Source organism: Ascaphus truei, chromosome 4 (genome assembly GCF_040206685.1).
Source record: "Ascaphus truei isolate aAscTru1 chromosome 4, aAscTru1.hap1, whole genome shotgun sequence".
In the NCBI taxonomy this organism is placed as follows: domain Eukaryota; kingdom Metazoa; phylum Chordata; class Amphibia; order Anura; family Ascaphidae; genus Ascaphus; species Ascaphus truei.
The window spans coordinates 350,121,249-350,131,078 of record NC_134486.1 but is presented as its reverse complement, the minus strand read 5'-3'; the positions used below and the strand labels follow the sequence as shown (position 1 = coordinate 350,131,078).

At 38.4% G+C, this 9,830-nt stretch overlaps 1 long non-coding RNA gene across 1 annotated transcript; it reads right to left on the bottom strand.

Moving 5' to 3' along the window:
• Positions 1–2,285: 2,285 nt before the first annotated feature.
• LOC142492147 (uncharacterized) lies at positions 2,286–7,960 on the bottom strand. The gene is made up of 3 exons (XR_012800777.1): positions 7,925–7,960; positions 7,730–7,808; positions 2,286–2,499 (listed from the first exon to the last, which is right to left on the bottom strand). It is a non-coding gene; the product is annotated as an uncharacterized LOC142492147 (long non-coding RNA).
• Positions 7,961–9,830: the final 1,870 nt, after the last annotated feature.

Below are 9,830 nucleotides of genomic sequence, written 5' to 3'. Positions count from 1 at the left end.
ATTCTCTCCCAGGATTGAGCTTACACATGGCCGTGTAAGTTATATATGATTATTATTCTAAAGACCCCCCCCCCCTCTATTTCCATCTGTACATTATCAGTCTTTTGGGCTAAGAAGCAGCTACCAGAAGCAAGATACCTTTACACATATGTGCTCACACAGGGCCGTGTGAGTATTTGATTATCAACTACTGTCATTTCATCACCACACCTTTATTAAACAGCTAGATATGCTATGAAGTCATCTTAGTACCGTTAATACAGGTCAATCTCCTCTAATCCCTTGCTCCCCCTTTTTTTCTCTTCAGACTCCATGTCACCAAAGCTTTTCACAGCAACACTAGAAGAATTGTTCAAGACATTGAATTGGAAGAAAAAAGGAATCAAAATAAACGGGACATATTTGAGTCACCTGCGATTTGAAGATGACATTGTTATTTTTGACAGAAGTCCAGAAGACTTCCAGCAAAAAATCAGAGAACTTTCCAAAATAATTGAGCGTGGGCCTCATATTAGTCTCAACAAGTCCAAAGTGATTTTACAATAGATTTGTTCAAAAAAAGGTTGGACATCTTTTTAGATGGGAAAGGTATACAGGGATATACCAAATAAGTATACATGGGAAGAATGTTGATCCAGGGATTAATCCGATTGCCAATTCTTGGAGTCAGGAAGGAATTAATTTTTCCCCTTAATGGTGTTTTTTGTTTGCCTTTCTCTGGATCAAGATGTAAGTATAGATATAGGATAAGGTATCTGTTGCCTAAATTTAGCATAGGTTGAACTTGATGGACCTATGTCTTTTTTCAACCTCATCTACTATGTAACTATGTAACTATGATGTTCAACAAATGTGTCAACTCTGCAAAGATCTAAATAAATGGAATAGAACTAGAAGTCAAAGACTATGTCTACCTTGGTCGGCAAGTAACAATCGATGGGAACCTTTTGAATGATATCAATAGGAGAATGAAGATGGGATGGTGAGCATTTGGAAAAAACAAGACAATCTTTCAAGAGAATCTTCCACTAAGCCTCAAGAGGACAGTTTTCAACCGGTGCATTTTGTCTGTGCTCATGTACAGAACTGGAACTTGAATCCTAAATGCGAAGATAATTCACAAGCTTCAGACAACTCAAAGAAGTACCGTATGGGGAGATGTATGCTGGCTGTAACCCGAAGAGACAGAAAAAAGAATAAAGGAGTTTCAAACCAAACAAAGGTCTGGGACATCATCTCACGGGCCAAGAAATTAAAATGGCAGTGGGCCAGACATATCACAAGAAAAAAATGACCAGGATGAAATGGGAGGATTAAATCAGAAAATATGTTGGAGCAACATGGAGAAGTGAGGTTTGAAATCGCTGTACCTGCAAGATCATTGGGGAGGCCTTCATCCAGCAGTGGATCAACAAGGGGTGATGATGATATATATTAATGTATTAGTTACTGCAGGAACTAAGTGGAAATTAAGAAAAAACAAACTCTATTAAACGTACTGTATATCAATGTTCTTCTGACCACGAGAGACTAATCCATACTTCAAAGTAGAATCCAACTTCAAGACTCAGTGATAAATATTCTATTAAGATGATAAAAGATCAAGCTAAGCCGATAACGAAGGGATACTTAGCTTATGACATTTTAAACTGGAGTTGCTTTGACACCCATATTCCCATGTAGAACCTCTTTACATTATTGGAATTGGTCTATCATAATTATGCTAATATTATATGAAGCCCAATGGATCAAATGTAATAAGAATTTATTGAAGCCAAAGATGATATTTCGTCTGACACAGGCAGAAAACCAAATTTGTTTCAACTCATTTGAATAGCAATCAGTGAAAAAGTACACTGTTTTTTATGTGAAGTTTAGAACCTATTGCTAATTAGCCCCATCATTATCCAAATATGTTTGACCATACATTTGTTTATCTGTATGGCCACAAAGTGAAAGTGCTGTAATACACCATCATTTAAAACAATATTTTGTACGCATATTTCTGATGCAGCTACTTCTGATTCATATACATTACACCTGGTATATAAACCAGAAGAGATTGCACATGGAAAATACATAAATATAAAAATTAATAAAAGTGAAAGGCTTTTCTGGGCTTTAATACTTACAAGATAATAAATTACATATATTTCTTGTTATCAAGAATCTTCCATGGCCATTTCATACTGTATGTTCATTCAAAGTGCGCTACTGCTGTGTTTGTTATATAACCGAGCAATGTGGAATTTATCAAGATAAATAATGACATTCACATCATAATGTAAGACAGTTATACAAGGTAAAATCTTTATATAAAAGAATACAGCATGTTGGGCTTTGCAATCCAATTTATGAGTCCATCACTTTTTTTTCTCCTTTAGTCATCTGATGAGAGCTGTAGCAGGATATCCAGGCCCCAGCTATTCCGAGTAGGACGGCTGAGCGCTGCATTACTATGTCTGCTGTATTGATACTTATTTTACCAGCAGCTTGTATCTAAGAAAAAAGATATTACATTGTTTAAATGGCTGCTTCTGGAAATATATAACGTACTATGAATAAATGACAATGCAATTGAAGGTACATATATATTTAATGCATGCTAACATTTTTTTTATTCTATTAGGCCCCACTTGTCATCAGGAAGAAGCTTGAAAAGTTCTTTTTTTTTTTTTTTTTAAATCTGCATTTGAAAACGCCAGATCTAAAAGATGCATCTTTATTAAACTGTGTAATAGGGATGGGGGGTGAAAGGTTGAAAAGGAGGGAGAGAGGGTGAAAAGGAGGATGAGAGAGGAATATACAGTACCTGAGGAAATAGCCTCTCCCTCCCATCCCCTCTCGTCTCCTCCCTTTCTCCTCTCCTCTCCCCTTCCCTCCTCTCCTCCCCCCTCCCCCCATCCCCCCGCCCTCCCCCGCTCCCCGTCCCTCCTCCCCTCTCTCTCTCTCTCTCCCCCCCCCCACATTTTTTTTTCTATAAAAGAAAGCAAGACTGAACATTAATTTAGTACTTAATTTATGTAAATAATAATTTGAACAGCTCTGGTACCTACACCTGTAATTTCACTTATTTTAAGCCTGCACATTTTATATAATATCCAACAAGGTGCACAAGAGAAGATAAGGCTTTACCATCTTCTGAAAATGAATGGACATATTTGCATGTACTGTAAACTCTGCTTTTTCAAGCTGGCGCTACAAAAATGAACATACAGATGTAGGAAGACTTACGTCTTTAGAGCCGCGGCTGTTAAAGCAAAAAAGTCACAGCTCCGGAGAAAGTGTTTGCTGTGGTCACTTTGTGGGCGATTCATGCTTCCGGATCGAACCCGAGCAGTGTTAATCCTCCAGCGCCAGAGCTTGCCCCGGTTACGGAAACAGCGATAAAATGGTACCTACATTCTGTACTAAAAAGTCACTATTTTTATATTGGTGTTATCAAGCAGGCTGGTGACTGCCTTTCCTGGTGATTACCTATAAGAATATGAATTTCTATCCTTCAAAACACTTTCGTAAATGCCCAGGTTGCATTTCCTATGGTTCTATGAAAATGTTAGACACTATTGGGATTTGTGTTGGTTAATAATAGAACATCTATATGCCCCTGTCTAAAAGGTCTTCAATATAAGCCTGTATTGGTCTGATGAGTCCAGCAGGGAGCTGGTTAATTGCAGCTATAGACAGTTAATCAGTTTCCACCTGGCTAATCAGACAGGTAGAAAAGTCTCCTGCTTTAACTGCAGGGCTTCACTCTATCACATGGAAGGTGTGGGCTGACAGAGAGGGATCCAGCCTCCCTATTCCAGGACACAGCGGTCACTAGAACCCAATAGACGGTACTCCCCACGGACACCAACCCAGACACGGAAAGAACCCCTGATAACAGATACCTCTTTGGTCTCTGGGTCAGAGGCTGGTAAGAGGCCTATCCTTCCAGCCCTGCAGGTAGGGACTGGGAGAGTGAGGCAGCCCTTACAAAGGGATAGGCTGTTTGTTTATTTGTATGCTGCAATAAAGCTGTATTGTTTGAAGATATGGGCTAAACAAAAGCCAAGGTTTATTTTCCCCAATATATGTCTCCCTGGTCATACCTCTGCACTCATCTTCTACAACGTCCAATGTACATTTGATCTAGGTTCTGATACTCTGCCTTTTAAAGGACAAACATGAGTGTTCTTCATCGATGAAATTACAGTGTAAAGAGCTTTTGAAATCTCACAGGTATCTTCAAGTGTTTCCGAAGAGACCTGTGAAGTTTGGAGAGCTCTGTATACTACAGTGTAAGTTTAATTTGATCAAGTAAAGCACTCATGTTGGTGCCCTGGAGTGGCTCATCTGAAAACAATGACCCTGCCTTTGAATCCTTGGACAAGAAGAATGTTTTTGGTGGTTAACGGTTTACATTTAGCCCTTATTACATTACATCTTACTTTAATAAGGATGTATCTAAATGCCTCCAGGCACTACTACAATTATACAAAGTAGTAAACTTCTGTGTGCAACTAAATATCTAACATATATTCAAATAAATATCTACATATCTATACCAGTGTTACATATCTATTAATCAGGTGCAGCTAATCTGACAAGCCTTTCTACAGGTTTGGGAAACATCCAAAATAAAGACGTATACAAACCTGTGTGATTAACCAACAAAGAGACATAAAAACACATAAAAACGAGGAGGGGGGAAAAGAAGAATAAAACAATATTGTAATATGTATAAAATAGATCAATATATCTTGTGGGGTTGTAGTGACTCAGTCTGTCTATTTCTGGGGCATAAGAGTAAGAGGTCCTGTCGACAGACGCTCTCCTAGAAGGGGAGATGACATGGTAGCCCCAATAGCATGCACTCATATGCCTCGGAAAATTACAGTAGTGTAGTCAGTGATGGATAGGCTGGGTGGCAGATAGTACCTAGTAGTTGATGTCGTTACATCTGTAGTAGTACCTCCTGGTGTACTAGCTAGGTTAGAGGATAGTCCATATAAAGTCGGATATTCGACTGCTGGCTCTAGTCAACTTGAGACCAGGTAAGAGTCCCCAATGGTAAAGGTAGAGAAAGTGAACGGTAACTAAAAATATTATTTATTAAAATAGAAATGGTAAAAAGAATGGGGACACATAACTTAGAAAGATGGCATGAAATAAAACATCACTGTATAAGACCAGTCACTAAGTATGCAATGGCTGGTCGGCCACAGGATAAAGATCTTAGGCACTAGACGTCTGTCACGTCCTGGTAATAAATAGACCTGGGAAAAACCTGACCTGGCTAGTGATGCAGCCAGAGGGTATGAGTGCAATACCGACTTACTGCTAAATATACTCATCTATTTTACACATATTACACTATTGTTGTTTTTTTCTTTTCTTCCCTTCCCCCGCTGTTTGTGTTTTATGTTTGTATGTCTGTTTGTTGGTTGATCCCACAGGTGAGCGCACATCTTTATTTTGGATCTTACTGTAATAAGTCTTTATATTATCTAGAATTTAAACTACTTTAACATGAAATAAATTTAAAATAATTTTTTATACCGTCAGTTACAACCAAGAAGTGACACCAGTTGTTAAACCTTAAGGAATCACAATGATTGAGGAGGAACATGTTCAGTGATGGAATTTCTGTAGTCACATAATTTAGTTGGCAGCATGAGAAATCTATAGAAACCTAATTAATAAACGTAAACTTGAATACTCCTAGGGACCTTTTTAGCAGTGGCATATATCAAAATCTCCATGAAGCAGAACTAGTGTAATACTGGCGAACCGCATTTACTAAAGAAAAAAGCTTCAGTAAAAGAGGTACATGTCACAGTCTTTGTGTGTGTTTTATTTTTTTTCGCATCAATTTTGCACCAATTAGACCTTATTAAATAAAAATGATACTTTATCAAAGTCTGAACTAAAAGTAAGGACAATTGTTTTCCCTTTTCCTGGATATCAGCGCAGTAATACACTCAAAAAGATCAGTGATTCCTAAATATTATCTTCTCTAGCAGTCATACTCTAGTTGAACAACTAATCAAAGATTAGAAGGTGATAAAAAGTAAACCAAAGGCAATACATAATATATTCCCTGTGGACTGCAGAATAGTATTGATAATTATGATTTACAACGAGTTATAATATGAATTTACGATGTGAGGGTTTTGTACGAGTCCACTTCTAAAGAAAACCCCTGTGAAGTTTTTTCCCCCTCAGATATAGATGCAATCTCGCTTACAGTACTCTACTGGTTTTATTTGCTTTTAATCTTGATCGTATGCTTGATGGGGAATCCTACAACAGCTTTCTATAATTAATATTGTTGGGATGTTTTAAAAATTGTATTTCAATATCACCTCATTAATGCATTATATTTACAGTATGTGTGTAATTATGTAAGTGAAAGTAAAAGTCTCCAAGATACAGTAGGCAATAGGTGCATCATCCCATCCTGATTAGTTATTAATAGGGCTCCTATAAAATGCATTAAAAAAAAATAATAAGATCTTTTGCTGGAAAATGTAAATTGAGATGAAATGTTTTATCACCTCTTTTGCCTTTCTTAATATATTTGTGTTCAAAATATTACCCATGGAGATCCAATATTTTCGTTTTTTTTTTTTTGCTTTAAGTGCGTTGTGCCTTTAATAAATTAAGGTTCAATAAATCAATTTTACAGATTGGCAGACTACATGATTTTTAATTTGCATGTGAAAATATTTGCAGTTGTTTTTTTGTAATGTCGTTAAAAAAACGCTTTCTTACAAAACTCTACAGTATGTGCAGATTCCCCACATCTCAACCCTGTTCCGATGTCTAATACCACCAATGCTACCACCATTCGAAGATGTGCATATTAAAGCTCATTCCCACTTACACAGCCCAAAAATATTAAGTAACAATTGTTTTTTTTCATCCTTATGAAATACTTTGCTGTGAAAATTTGCAGTAATTTTCCGTTTAGGTGCAATATTAATTAAAACATTTTATACACATCCGCCTAATTTTTATTTCTGAAAAATTGCTATAATAAATGAGCCCTTTTCCCTACAACTTTGCACCTGCTTCATCATTCATGCCTCACCCAAGTGTGAGCACCTCACTAACCAACGGTGAAAGCACTTGGTGTTCCATATACTGTTAAATGTTCTTCACTGCTAGGCATTTGAAACCATACTGTATGTGCAATAGGATTCAACAAATCTTACATCATGAAACAATTGCTACAAATGGTAAAGATAATGTTACAACTCCAATTATATGTTGCGAATTAGATGGGTTGTAGATGTAATTGATATACACCTACGGTAAATGAGATACAGTCCTCGTCTTATTCTTCATTTACTTTTCTAAAACACATTTGTATGTTGGTAATAAGCTACAATTATTTTTTAAGCTTCGTTACAATTTAGTAAAATTGTTCCAATTATCTTATTCCCACATCAATTTACATGATACATATAACGGTAGAGTATGATGCTATCAAGTTATTTATCATTGTGCTTGCAACTAATTTCCTACAGTACTGGATCTAGACTTCAGTGTTCAGTCATGACAACTTTTTTTTTCCTGCCAAAAAGTTGTGCAACTTTGGTTAAATCGAGTTTGTATATTATTTAAAAATATACATTTTGTTTTTTCTGTATTGTTTTCGGAAACATGTAAATTAAATAGATTCAATTAGGCAATACTGACTCTTCTGCAGCTATAAGGAAAAGATGCAGCCGTACAGTACCTGCAATAATCTGATGTATCCAGGTGTAATTCTGCGGAAACACAACATCGTAGTCACATAAATCTCCTTACTGAGGGTGCTGTTGGAACAGAAACAAACAATTACTTTGTTAATAGTTACTTACAGTTGATGAACCAACAAAAGACAATGGGAAGCATGATAATAGAGCAGAGTAGTAAGCACACGTGTGCTGACCTTGTGCAGTATTACACATAAGCCCTTTTTGTCCCAATGTCTTACTTGTATATAAAGCATATGCTAAACCAACTTGCATAAGCTGTCACTTGTTATCCTTAAGAAAGGCTTATGTGCTGGAAGAGCACTTCAAATGCCACGCCTGGGGCACTGTACAGAATAACTATAATATTAGATAACTGTTTTGGAACAAAAGTCAGTGGCAAAGGAAATTAAAGTTTGATCTGCCTTGTAATAAAAAAAATATATAACTGGTTTAAGACATTGAAATATTGCAGTTCCAGTAAGAAGAAATAGTATTGTATTTGTATCTACAGTATATAGTGCCTATATGCAGCATACAGTATACAAAGTTGTACAGACATTTTGTACAATACAAAAAACAGGAGAGAATAATACAATTGGGGATACGTGCAGAATACATAAAAGTAAACTATGGGGAGAGGAGTCACTGCCCCAAAGAGCTATCAATCTAACTGGTGTTTTTGGACAGGGCTGCTGAGATGGGGGGAACAGCTGGGGCTGGTGTCCCAGGCCCGCTGGCTGGGGGTGGGAGAGGGCCCGGCCGGCAGGCACTGGAAATTTCCCCCGACCTGTGGCAAGGCTCTGCTGCTGGTTGCGGCCGGGCCCCGGCTCTCAGCTGCCTGCAGGACCTTTTCTCTTTCTGTCCCACGCCGCCGAGTTCCCACTGCCGGCACACGATGGGGCTCTGACGTCAGTGCACCGGAAGTATGCTTGCCCCGTTTCTGGCGTGCCACACGCTGACGTCAGAGCCCCAGCGCATGCCGAAAGTGGAACCTCGGCGGCGTATGACAGAGAGAGGAAAAGTCCTGCAGGCAGCTGAGAGCCGGGGCCCAGCTGCAACCTGCAGCAGGGCCTTGCCAGAGGTCGGGGGATATTTGCAGCACCGGCCAGCAGGGCCCTCCCCAGTCAGAGGACCCCTGCAGACACCGGGCCCAGCTTGACCCAAGGTGAGTCTGTATTTTGATATGTATTGGGGGTCTTGGGGATATTTTTATATGTATTGGGGGTCTTGGGGGAATTTTTATATGTATTGGGGGCTTAGGGGAATTTTTATATGTATTGGGGGTCTTGGGGGAATTTTTATATGTATTGGTGGGCTTGTGGGTATCTGTATTGGGGGGCTTGTGGGTATTTTTATATGTATTGGGGGGATTTGTATATGTATTGGGGGGCTTGGGGATATTTTTATATAGGTTGGGGTAATTTTTATATGTATTGTTTTGTTTTTTTAATGGATTGGGCTCTTTTTTTTAGATGCATTGGGATGTTTTTTTAGATGCATTGGGGTCTTTTTTATATTTATTTGGATGGGTTTTATATGTATTGTTATGTATATTGTGGTGCCATCGCTGTCCTCTAGGGGCTGAATAGGGCAGCTATTGGACTTTTGGCAGCACAGAGTTAATTCCTCAAAGAGAAACCTTCAGCTTCTGACTAATGAAGCTAATCAGCCTACTCAGGAAGTGCTTTAAAAGACTGGAAGCTGCCATGCACTGTGAGACTGTTTTTCCTCAGAGAAAGGGGGGAGACAGAGGTGCTCCCCAGCTAATGGAAGCTGGTTAAAGAAGCTGGTAAAGAGGCGAGCTTCTCTGGGCTCGTGGAGCCGAGTTCCCATAAGATTAAAAGGATGACAAGACTGTGCTGAAGCAGGGACTTCTTCTACATAAAGGACTAAGATAAGCAAAACCTTTATTATCATAAGCAGAGAATGTGTTGCATTGTTATATGTGCCAGGGCATGTTTTGGCTTGGGAACTAGCTTAGCTGGCCAAGCATTTAGTGAGTGCGAAAGCTACTGTATAGTTAGCTTTCCCTAATCGAAATAGGATTTGATTTTATTATTTGTTTTTTCCTAAAGGGACAGTTGGCCCGTTGTTTATTTA